An 11,346-nucleotide genomic window follows, 5' to 3' on the forward strand; every position below is an offset into this window, starting at 1 on the left:
TGACTGGATAACTGCCATGCAGGAAGAATTAAATCAGTTTGAGAGAAATAAAGTTTGGGAATTATTTCCTGCACCAAGAAACAGAAGCATCATTGGAACAAAATGGGTGAATAGGAACAAGATGGATGAAAATGGAATTATGACAAGAAACAAAGCAAGACTGGTTGCTAAAGGCTACTCACAAGAAGAAAGAATTGACTATAATAAAACTTTTACTCCAGTTGCAAGACTTGAAGTAATAAGAATATTCCTTGCATTTGCTGCACACTCAAACTTTACGGTGTATCAAATGGATGTGATGAGTGTATTCCTCAATGGTGAATTGGAAGAGGAAGTCTATGTACAACATCCACCTGGCTTGGAAGATCCATAATTTTCAGACTTTGTGTATAAATTTTTAAAAGCTCTCTATGATTTAAAGCAAGCACCTAGAGCATGGTATGACACACTATCAGAATTCTTGATCAAACATGAATTCACTAGATGAACTATTGATAAGACTCTATTCTACAAGAAGCATGGTGATGATATTATCCTAGTTCAAATCTATGTGGATGATATCATTTTTGGTTTTACTAATGAGAAGTTATGTCAAAGATTTTCAAGAATCATACAGAGTGAATATGAGATGAGCATGATGAGAGTGCTCAGTTACTTCCTTGGCCTTCAAGTTCGTCAAAGAAGTGATGGCATCTTCATCAGTCAAACAAAATATGTTAAAGATTTATTGAAGAAGTTTGGAATGGTTGACTACTTACCTGCATCTACACCAATGTCTACAGCTACCAAGTTGGATGAAGATAAGAAAGGAAAAAGTGTAGACATATCTGTCTATAGAGGAATGATTAGATCTTTGCTATATTTAACTTATAGTAGAACAAACATTATGTTTGTAACATGTCTGTGTGCTAGATTTTAATAAAATCCCAAAGAAATACATTTGATGGCAGTAAAGAGAATTTTCAGATATTTGAAGGGAACAACAAACTTGGGATTTTGGTATCCTAAGGGAACTGGTTTTAAAGCTGTTGGATACACATATGCAGATTTTGCTGGATGCAGGGTTGACAGGAAGAGTACTAGTGGAAGCTGTCAATTTATTGGACAAAGACTTGTATCTTGGTACAGTAAGAAACAACAATATGTGTCAACTTCTATAACTGAGGCTGAATATATAGCTGCAAAAAGTTGTTGTGCTCAAGTGCTTTGGATTAGAAATCAACTAATGGACTATGGCCTAGTGTTACACAAAATTCCTATAATGTGTGACAATACTTGTGCCATATTTATTGTTTCTAATCCAATTAATCATTCTAGAACTAAGCACATTGATATAAGGAACCATTTTATTAGAGAATATGCTGCAAATGGCACTATTGAGCTCATTTTTATTCCAACAGAAAAACAATTAGCTAACATTTTCACTAAACCTTTGGATGAATCAACTTTCACTAGACTTGTTAGTGAAATTGGAATGTTAAATTCTTCATCCTAAAGGCAAGAACTTAGCTAATATGTTACAGCAGATAAATTTCTGATAAATCAAAATTAATTTGATTTAATTGGAATTTAACTAGAATATGATTTATAAATATATCAGAATTCTCTGTATATTTTTTTTCTAAATTTAAAATTTAACTTGGAATTTTTTCAAATTCTAAGAAAAGCTGCCTAACTATTAATTTACATTTTCAATATGTGAAATTAATATAAGACGGAGCTGAAAATAATAAAAGTATATAGAGAACTGAGTTCTCAATAAGTCTAAATGACTTCTCGACAAGTCATTTTGAGACTTCTCGATAGAGTTCTCGATAAGTCTTCTTCATGAATTCTCGAAAGACTTCTCGACAAGCCTCATTATGACTTCTCGATAAGTATTGTAGAGATCTCGACATATGTTTATTCATGGAGTTCTCTACAAGTATAAATTTTAGACTTCTCGATAATTTAGAACTGAAATAATTTGATTTTATAAGTTATTTTAGTACAATATTTTTGATATAAAATTATTCTAATTTTATTTTGATTTATTCAATATAAATTGGAATAATTCAGTCAAATTAGGACAAACTGGGTATTTATTCATCATCCCGATAAGTCACTATCTAGTTCTCGATAAGAGTCAAGAAAATGACATCTCGACATGACTTTTGTAATTCACGTGACTTTTCGATAAGAAAATCGAAAATCCCAACCATTTATTCCTACTTCTCGACAAGTCACTTATCTTTTTCTATAAATATCCAGACATCTCGACATAACCCCTCTTTATGCTTTCGAGATCTCAATTGACCTAGTTTTTGCAAGCCCTAATCGCTCTCTCTTATTTCGAGTTCTTTCTCTCTCAAATTTCTTACCCACTCAAATTCATACACTTATAATGGCTTCAAACACTGTTAGAGCTGTTATCCCAAAGGACGACACCAACTACTTAGCTTTCACTGATGCTAACCAAGCTCCTGATAGTTTCAAGAGCTTTGTTAAGTTTTTATATGGGACTTACTTTGCAGGTGCTTTGACTGCTAAGCCTATCCTGTACTTGGATGTTCTCAATGACTTCTGGAATTCAGCTGTAGTTAGGACTGTTGTGCATGAGAATCAAGATGTGTCTTTGGTGATAAGCTATTTAAATCAAGGCCAACAAGTGGAATTTGATGAGAATGATGTCAACAAGGCACTGAGAATCCCTAGTGACAGCATGGTGGAGGTACCAACTCAATAGAAGTTAGCTAAATTTATGGATTTCATAAATTACAGTGAGAAGATCAACCTTGCCAGCTTGAACAAAAAGCATCTCAAGAGGGAATGGTCATTCATGTTTGACTTAATAGTGAGAGCCTTCACCCGGCAGGAAGACTGGGTATGACAATATATCTAGTGTAGTCCAAAAGCTGGTGTTCTCCATGACTTACAACAAGCGCATTAATGTGAGGTTATTGATCCTGTAAAAACTCAACACTAGGCTCACGATGCCATTAACCACAGAGGTAAATGTTTATTATGCCTACTTTAAATCATAAAGTTGCAGACATACATTTACTTAATGGTATTGATAGGACTAAAATAGGCAATTGTAAATAAGTGTCCAAGATATTATTTGGTTCACTAACTAAAAAAGAATAAGGTACCGGTAGGTCTAAATATCACTAACTTTATGTTAGAGAGATTTAGAACCTACCAATACCCTATGCTTGACATAAGGTCTAGTGCCATATCTAGTACAATTATGTCTCATGTACCCGTGGAGTACAAACACAGGAAAACCAACAGGAGCCTTTCACAACTGAGATCTTTTCTTCATTACCATTAGAAGCTAGAAAACCAACCACTTCATCCTCCCAAAAGGATGGAGTGAGTAAAAAGAAGAGAAATAATCCACCCTTGACTGTAATTGCTAATAGTGGCGAGGAAACACAACTAGAGTCTAACCTGGTCAGAAAGCCAAAGAAGACAAAGAAAATTGAGCGAACCACTCATGGATCTATCTCTGTATCCTCCCAAAAGGATGTAGTTGTAGAAGAGGGCAATAAACAGACTCTAGGGGCACCTTCTTAACAAGGTGTCTCTATTGAACAAAACACTCTCCCTAGTGAAATTTGTACAGAGTCTGCACCCCAACTTGAGCACTCTCAAGTTGGTGAAAGAAGAAATATGGTTGGCACACACAAAGAGGGCACACCATTTGAAACTCCCTCCTTCACTCAGGGGGAGTTTCCAACACACAATCCTAATATCACAACTCTTATATCTCAGATTTCTTCTTCTTACAATGAAACACTTGAATCCTCTTCTCAAGTGTTTCCAGAATCAAGTGACATAGTTCAGGAAATTGTGCTCACCACCCAGACACAACATTCAGTTGTTGAGAGGCTACATGCTGGGGTAGACCTTGATGACACCAACAGAAATACAGGGGTTTCATTAGTTTTCACTGAAGACCCTATGCAAGACACCCAAGCACCTTCATATGCTAAACAATCTTCATAGATTGACAGGTTTGAGGGTAGTACTCCTAAGTGGGAGCTATCTAAATTCTCTCCAATTCAATTAGAGGTTCCTCTAGTAGGGACAACTCCCCTCAAAACCCTAGCCGAGATTGTTCTGTCAGTTGAAGCTGGGAGTAAAATTGCCAATGATCCAGCTATTGGGGAGGCAAGTATAGCACATTCAAGTGCCAGTTCTTTGCAAGAAGATCAAGGGTTTGAGACCATGGTACATGACAGTAACCTGGTCAAATCCCCTCCAATTCAAATGGAGGTTCCCATTATTGGTGAACAATACACTATCACAACCACAGTTCCAACTGTAAGTACAACTATGACTTCTGTCATAACTGATGCTTCTACCTCCATACACTCTACCTCAAACGAATCTAACCAAACACCTATCCCAAACACCTCAAACACAAATAACCAACCTTTTAACTCAAACACCAACCCTCAATCCTCACACCTCCTAGCTCAATGGCTGCAAGATGCTCAAGCCCAACCAATAACTGTTAATGATCTTTCAGTTGAGCAACTTGCAGGCCTAGTCAATATCACCCAACAACTCCTCACTACAGATATGTCAAACCAAGACTATCAAGAAATACTATTTTATTACAAGGGGGATGTTGAATAGTAACATGAGAAGATTTCAGATATGTGGATGCATGGTTTTCCAAGGACTTACCACAACTATGGAGGAGGCCTTAGCAAAGTTTAGAGAAGAATATATGACCATTTTGGGAAGCAATGCTAAGGTCATCACTCCCTAAGAAGTATATGATGATGTGACAAAGGTGTACAAAGCATAATTGAAGTCCTTTCATCACATTAGAAGAACTATGAAAAACACTCTTGGAAAGAATCAAGTTGTAGTAAAGAAAGTGGTCAATGGCAGGATTAATGAGCTGATGCCCACATTTCAAGATATCAAGACCAAGTTCAACAAATTTTATGACAGGCTTCAAGCCCTCTCTCTAACCCCAGTGGAAGAAAATATGTCTAAGTTGAGGGAGTCTTTCAAAGCTTTGCATGAAGTGATCCAGAAATAAATCACTCAGAATAATGACTCAAAAGTCAAGATGGATCAACTGTACAAAACTAGGTTTGAACCTTCATCCTTAGTCATAGAGGAGATCAAGAATGTTGTGCATAACTCTTTTGGTACTTTGGCAGCATCAAGTTCACAACAATCTATGTCTACATCAACCAAACTACAAATCCAAAACTTGCATGCTCAAATCTAAACTCTAGAGTTTTCAAATAACTCTTTGTCAACTCAAGTCTCCAACTTGACATCTTTGGTGAACAATCAACAGCAGGATATAAAGTCCCTAGTAGACTCCCACAAACACCTTCAAATGTAAAATTCTGTATATTAGGGAGCTATTATGGGAGCTTTAAACGTTCCTCTTCCAGCATTGCCAGAAACAGTTAGACCTAAACTTCCTAATCTTCTAATCTTGCATGCTACCAAGACTAAGGGGAAGATAGAAGCTATACTGTTAAAATCATCCAGCCAAGCCACAGTTCAAACAAGTCAAGATGATGTTAGGGTAGAAAGACTAAAGAAAGCAGCTGAGGGACCCTGCTTGGATAAAGAATTTGATGAATTGCTCAGGGCTCTCAGAGTTTCTCTAATCAACAACTTCTTCACCTACAAAAAGGCTTTGGACAGAAATATCAATTTTCTAAGGGTGATAATGGTGACAAAAGGGAACTTCCAAGAGAAGAGGATTGTTGTAAATATAAATGACTCAGGTGTTGATAGATGTATGCTGGTGTCTCTTACTTATCTCCAATCTAGAAGAGCATCTGAGTTGGACATCCTAATCAACAAGGTTAACAGGGTGATTCCAGAGGACACTCTCTTGCTAAATGAACTCAAGAAGGCTCAAGTAGATGCTTTTTAGAATCATATCTTTAACCTAGCAAGGGAGTGACCTACATTTGTTCATCAACCAAAAGGTGCAAACATTTCATGATTCCAAAGCACTGTGTCATGGGAAACTTGAGGCTGATAATGACCCTAGAGACTGACTTAAAAACTAAGAAGATCAAGACTGTAGAAGATGAAGAAATGATCAAGAACTTGGGGTGATATTTGAGGAATGCTGATAATCTGTTGCCTAAAACTCAAATTAACACTTAAGATGACTTGGATGATATGAGCAAAAGAAGGATGAGCAAAAATCTTCCGGCTTAAATCCAAGTCATCCTTCTAAAGCAACTGGAAGCAAGGTGTATGAGAAGAAAAAGGGAAATAAAGAGAAGAAAGTTAATGGAAAGAAGAAAAAGAGGAGAGACGAGAAGGGGAAAGAAAGAAGCAAAATATCTAGGAAATAAAAGTTTCACAAATCCAACCAACTCAGACCTCTAAGTCAAGCCAAAAAAACACTCAACCAATCCAACATGTAATATCCGGGATATATCGTGTAATTATTTTCACTAATAAATAATTATTATCTGTGTTCAGTATCTATTCTGTGAATTAATTGTTAAGTGTTATATGTGTTTGGATATTTAAAAATATTATTAATTAAGTATTTTAATTTTATATGTCCAAAATAAAATATAGATAATTGTCATATCTTCCTAATTATTTTTATGTTGATTTATGAATTTATAAGAATCATATGAAATTTATAAAATCTTTTTCCGGGTATTTAAAATCTATTTTATAAAAACGGGAACCAACCGACGTCATCTGTTTTTACGTTTTTAGAACCCGAAACTCTTCCGAGGACTCCTTCCTAATCTAATTGCAATATTCCGATCATTTTCCATGTTTCGACTTTTACGATCCGGCGTACGGTTTGTCCTGCACGGGTCCCGGCGCAACATTTTCGATATAATATTCGTTTCGGTAAATCAATAAAACTCGTATTTTCGATAAACGGGAGCTTTTTATTAAACTATCACAATTATCACCTCGTAATACGTGTAACCAGGCGCTGAGACCAAGCCCGCAGTACAAATTGTACTGATTTGGATAATTATCTCGAAAACTGGTACCGTTTGGATCAGTTTTTATAAATAAACATACTATTTTATATCCGGAATGATCCAACGGGATACTGATTTTCCGTAAATATAAATAGCCCTTACTGTACTTTATTTCTTACAAATAATCACAAATATACAATAAAATTCCGTAATTATCCAGGGAAAATGAACCGTATTCTTCGTGTTCTTCGCAATCAAACCAACATTTAAAGGTGATGGGGATGTCGGATTTTGATGTTCTAATAACCATTTTGAAGCCCTCAACTTGTTCTATCGGATTTCATCATCAAATCAATCAATCGATTGGCAATCATCCAACTCAAATCTTAGGGTTTATATTCAAGAATTGGGGGTTGTTTATATAATGATTATCTGTTTGTCTTGATGATATAAATATACTTATATGTTGATTTACAGTCGAATCAAGTGTAGAATCAAGTTGTTTGATTGCCGAAATAGTATAGACAAGTTCAAGCTTTTTACCATTTGAATTTTTAATTTTTTTGGGTTATTCTTGGTTTGATGGTCGATTATGATATCATAAACAAATTGTATGTGTCCTAAGCTTCGTTTTCGTATGTAGCTCATTAATTATGAATAGGGATTGAAGGAGATCGTCTTTTTGACCGGATTATTTTAAGCTCGCCGGCTGCATCTCTGTTGGTGAGCGGATTTCTGGTTTTCAGTTTGATTTAGAACGTTTAATGGCTTGTTTGCATTGTGGAAGTTGTGTAGATGGAAATCGTGTAAAGAAACGAAGTGATTCAGTGTGTTTTAGGGGCCACCCGCGACTCGTCGGAATCCGGCGAAGTCGCCGGTTTCTGGGTAAATCCTAGATTCCGGTCGATCTTCGACCCAGATCCGATAGGATTCTTGGCGACCCGTTTTGCTTTTATTTCAACCCGATTTCAATCCTATTTTCCCCTAATTCTGAAACCAAAAGCTGTTTCTATGATTTTCTTTTTAAAATAATTCAAAAATTTCCATTTTAAGTTCTAAAATTCATATTAATTACCAAAATTCATTATTTATTATTCTGAAAATTATTTTTAATTCAAAAATAAATTTAAATTATTTAATTACTTAATTTTAGTTAATAATTAATTATTTAATTGATCAATTAATTTAAATATTAATTGATTAATCAATTTAATTAGTTATTAATTAATTTTAATTAATTATTTAATTGGATTTAATTATTTAAAAATTCCAAAAAATAGTTTCGAGCTCTAAAATATTATTTTAAATTGTTTCCAAGGCTCAATAATTATTATAAAATTGTTTTGAAGCCAGATTTGGCCAACCGAACCCTGTTTATTACTCCAAAATTGATCCAACGACCCGTTTTAATTCCGAAAAATGTTTTAAAAATCATTTTAATTACCTGAAAGCCTGTTTATGAACCGAGACTTCTTTATAAATGATACACCATTGATTATGTGACGTGCTATTTATTATATGTGACTTGTCGGGTGACTGTCGGTCTATATGTTCGGTGATTACTTGTTTATAGCGTAACTTTAAATCCGTTAATCGGATTTGGGTAAAATGAAGGGTAGATAGAAGTGTATGTCGAATAGAATCGTATGAGTTAAATATTAATAGATACTTATGATGCCTAGCAAAGTAATCAAGGCGTAAAAAAGAGAAGCAGGTGATCAGAAAATAGAATTGATGATAAGTGGCATTTTATACCACTTAGAGCGTATTAAAATGGCTTAAATTGGTGTCTTGAAATCAAGTATTTTGTGTATTTGATGCATTTTTCTAGTGTTTATGCATTTCAGGGTTTTAGTTGCATTTCGGGGGAGGAATCATCGAGAATAAGCCTTGCCATGTGTTCACCATTGCGAGAGGAAAGAAACGGGCAAATTACGGCGAAGAAACGGAGCGAAATCAGAATTTTTCCAGTAGAGGTCTGAGCGCCCACTCAGCATTGCTGAGCGGCCGCGCAGCAAGCTGAGCGCCCGCTCAGCTATGCTGAGCGGCCGCGCAGGGTCGGGAAAAAAGATAAATTATTTTAGGACTTCTACTTCTGTTTGGTTTCCACTTCTATGTAATCTGAGTTTTATGGGACTATTATATAAGTAGATTTGAGACGTTTTCATAAGTGTGGAAAAAAGAAGATTGTGTTTTTACGCAAGGAGCGAAGGAGATAAGGAAGAAGACCGATTTAGCATACCGCAATGAAGAGGAAGCATATATTCTTGTGATTCTTGTTTCGTTGTAACGTTGGATGCTAGTTTTCTTGCTTTGAACTTATTTACTCTTGTGACGTACTCTGTTTTAATATAATTAGTTTAGTTATTATTTTTCTTGTGTTTGTTTATCATGATTTCATATGAACCCATGATGACGATAAGTGCTATTATGGGCTAATCGTGTTCATGAGGTTGCAACGGATTTATTATGGAATTCTTTAGTTAATTGTTTAATACTTTAGTGTATGATGATTGCATGATATCTAGTATTGGTTGTGCGTATTCGTCTTATGTGTGTCGCGAACATATAAGATAGGGTGTTAATCTCTTGTGAAGCGACGGTGGATCTTGAGATTTAGAACTTGCCATGCTAGCATAGGTTCATGTACGTTGTACATGATTAGTGGGTAACTCTAACAGTTTTATTTGCCATATGTAATCAAAAGGAATAACTTGTGCTTAAATCGTTGTGTTGTCAATTTCTGTAGACATATGGGAACTCAACATAATTGATGACTATTCAACTTCTATCTTACTTGTGGATGCTTGGTAGAATGGTATTAGTACAATGAAAGTTGGCTTTTATCAGTTTCGTGTTATTCGATTAATATCATCACTGTCACATGCTAAAGGTAATAACAATGGCTATAGAAGGAAGTAATAATGAAGTTGTGATCTCATGAGTGTTTTATTATTGATAAATTGAAGTGTTAGTTAAGTGATTAATTAAGTAGTTAATTGTAGTTAATATTTAATCAACAATTTTAAGTGTTAGTGTCTTAACATTGAGAAGTAATCATACATTGGTGAGTGAGTTTAATTAGACAATAATTTAGTCTGAGTCTCTGAGGGAACGAACTAGAAAGTATTCTATATTACTTGCGAACGCGTATACTTGCGTGAATATTAGCGCGTGTTTTCGCCCTAACAAGTTTTTGGCGCCGCTGCCGGGGACTCGGCGTATTTGTTTAGTTTATGTACTTACCATCATTGGTCATTAGGACTCAGTGATTAGGACGTAGTAGTTACTTATTTTTTTCCGGTTGTGTTTCAGGTACTTTAGCAAGCGTTTATGCAAACTCGTTCTCGTGCTCGCAAGAGGACTTTAGATACAGCTGAGGAGACAGACGAAGTTCTTGATATTCCGGAGAAGTTAGATTTTGAGGATTCGGATTCAGGAACTGAGCAGAAAGTACCAGTAAACATGGGAGATCGTATTGTTCAAGCTGATCCAGCTCTTATGGATTTTTCTCGGCCTAAAATTGATGACATTCAGCCAAGCATCCTTCATCCGGCTATTCAAGCTAACACCTTTGAAATCAAGCCGGGCACTATTCAGATGGTGCAAAATTCTGTTTCTTTTGGAGGAGCGGCAACTGAAGACCCCAACATGCACATTAGGAATTTTGTCGAGATCTGGAGCACTTTTAAGTATAATGGCGTGACTGATGAGGCTATCAAGTTGAGGCTTTTCCCATTCTCACTGAGGGACAAGGCTAAAGATTGGTTACATTCTGAACCAGCTGGGTCCATCACTACGTGGCAAGATCTTGCGCAAAAGTTTCTGGTGAAGTTTTATCCGATGGCAAAGACTGCTGCTATGAGGAGTGCTCTTACTTAGTTTGCGCAGCAACCTACAGAATCTATGTGCGAGGCTTGGGAACGCTACAAGGAAATGTTGAGAAAATGTCCACATCATGGAATGCCGGATTGGATGGTGATCACTGGTTTTTATAATGGTTTGGGGGCCCAATCTCGGCCCATGCTCGATGCAGCAGCTGGAGGCGCCTTATGGGCTAAAAGCTATACTGAGGCGTATAATCTTATAGAGACGATGGCTGCAAATGAGCATCAAAACCCAACTCAGAGGATGACATCAGGCAAGGTTGCAGGTATTCTGGAATTTGATGCAGCCACCGCTATTGCAGCCCAGCTCTAAGCGCTATCAATGAAGGTTGATTCTCTAGCTACGTATGGAGTTAATCAAATAGCTATGGTTTGTGAGCTTTGTGCAGGTTCTCATGCTACGGATCAGTGTTCTCTTATCAACGAATCTGTTCAGTATGTGAATAATTATCAGCGACAACAGCAGCCTGTGCCAGCGACCTATCATCCTAACAACAAAAATCATCCAAATTTCAGCTGGGGGA

At 36.2% G+C, this 11,346-nt stretch overlaps 1 non-coding gene across 1 annotated transcript; it reads right to left on the reverse strand.

Moving 5' to 3' along the window:
* Nucleotides 1–10,793: 10,793 nt before the first annotated feature.
* Nucleotides 10,794–10,900, reverse strand: LOC141698778 (small nucleolar RNA R71). Its single transcript, XR_012565281.1, has one exon. It is a non-coding gene; the product is annotated as a small nucleolar RNA R71 (small nucleolar RNA).
* Nucleotides 10,901–11,346: the final 446 nt, after the last annotated feature.

The sequence above is a fragment of the Apium graveolens genome, chromosome 11, assembly GCF_009905375.1.
Source record: "Apium graveolens cultivar Ventura chromosome 11, ASM990537v1, whole genome shotgun sequence".
Lineage (NCBI taxonomy): Eukaryota > Viridiplantae > Streptophyta > Magnoliopsida > Apiales > Apiaceae > Apium > Apium graveolens.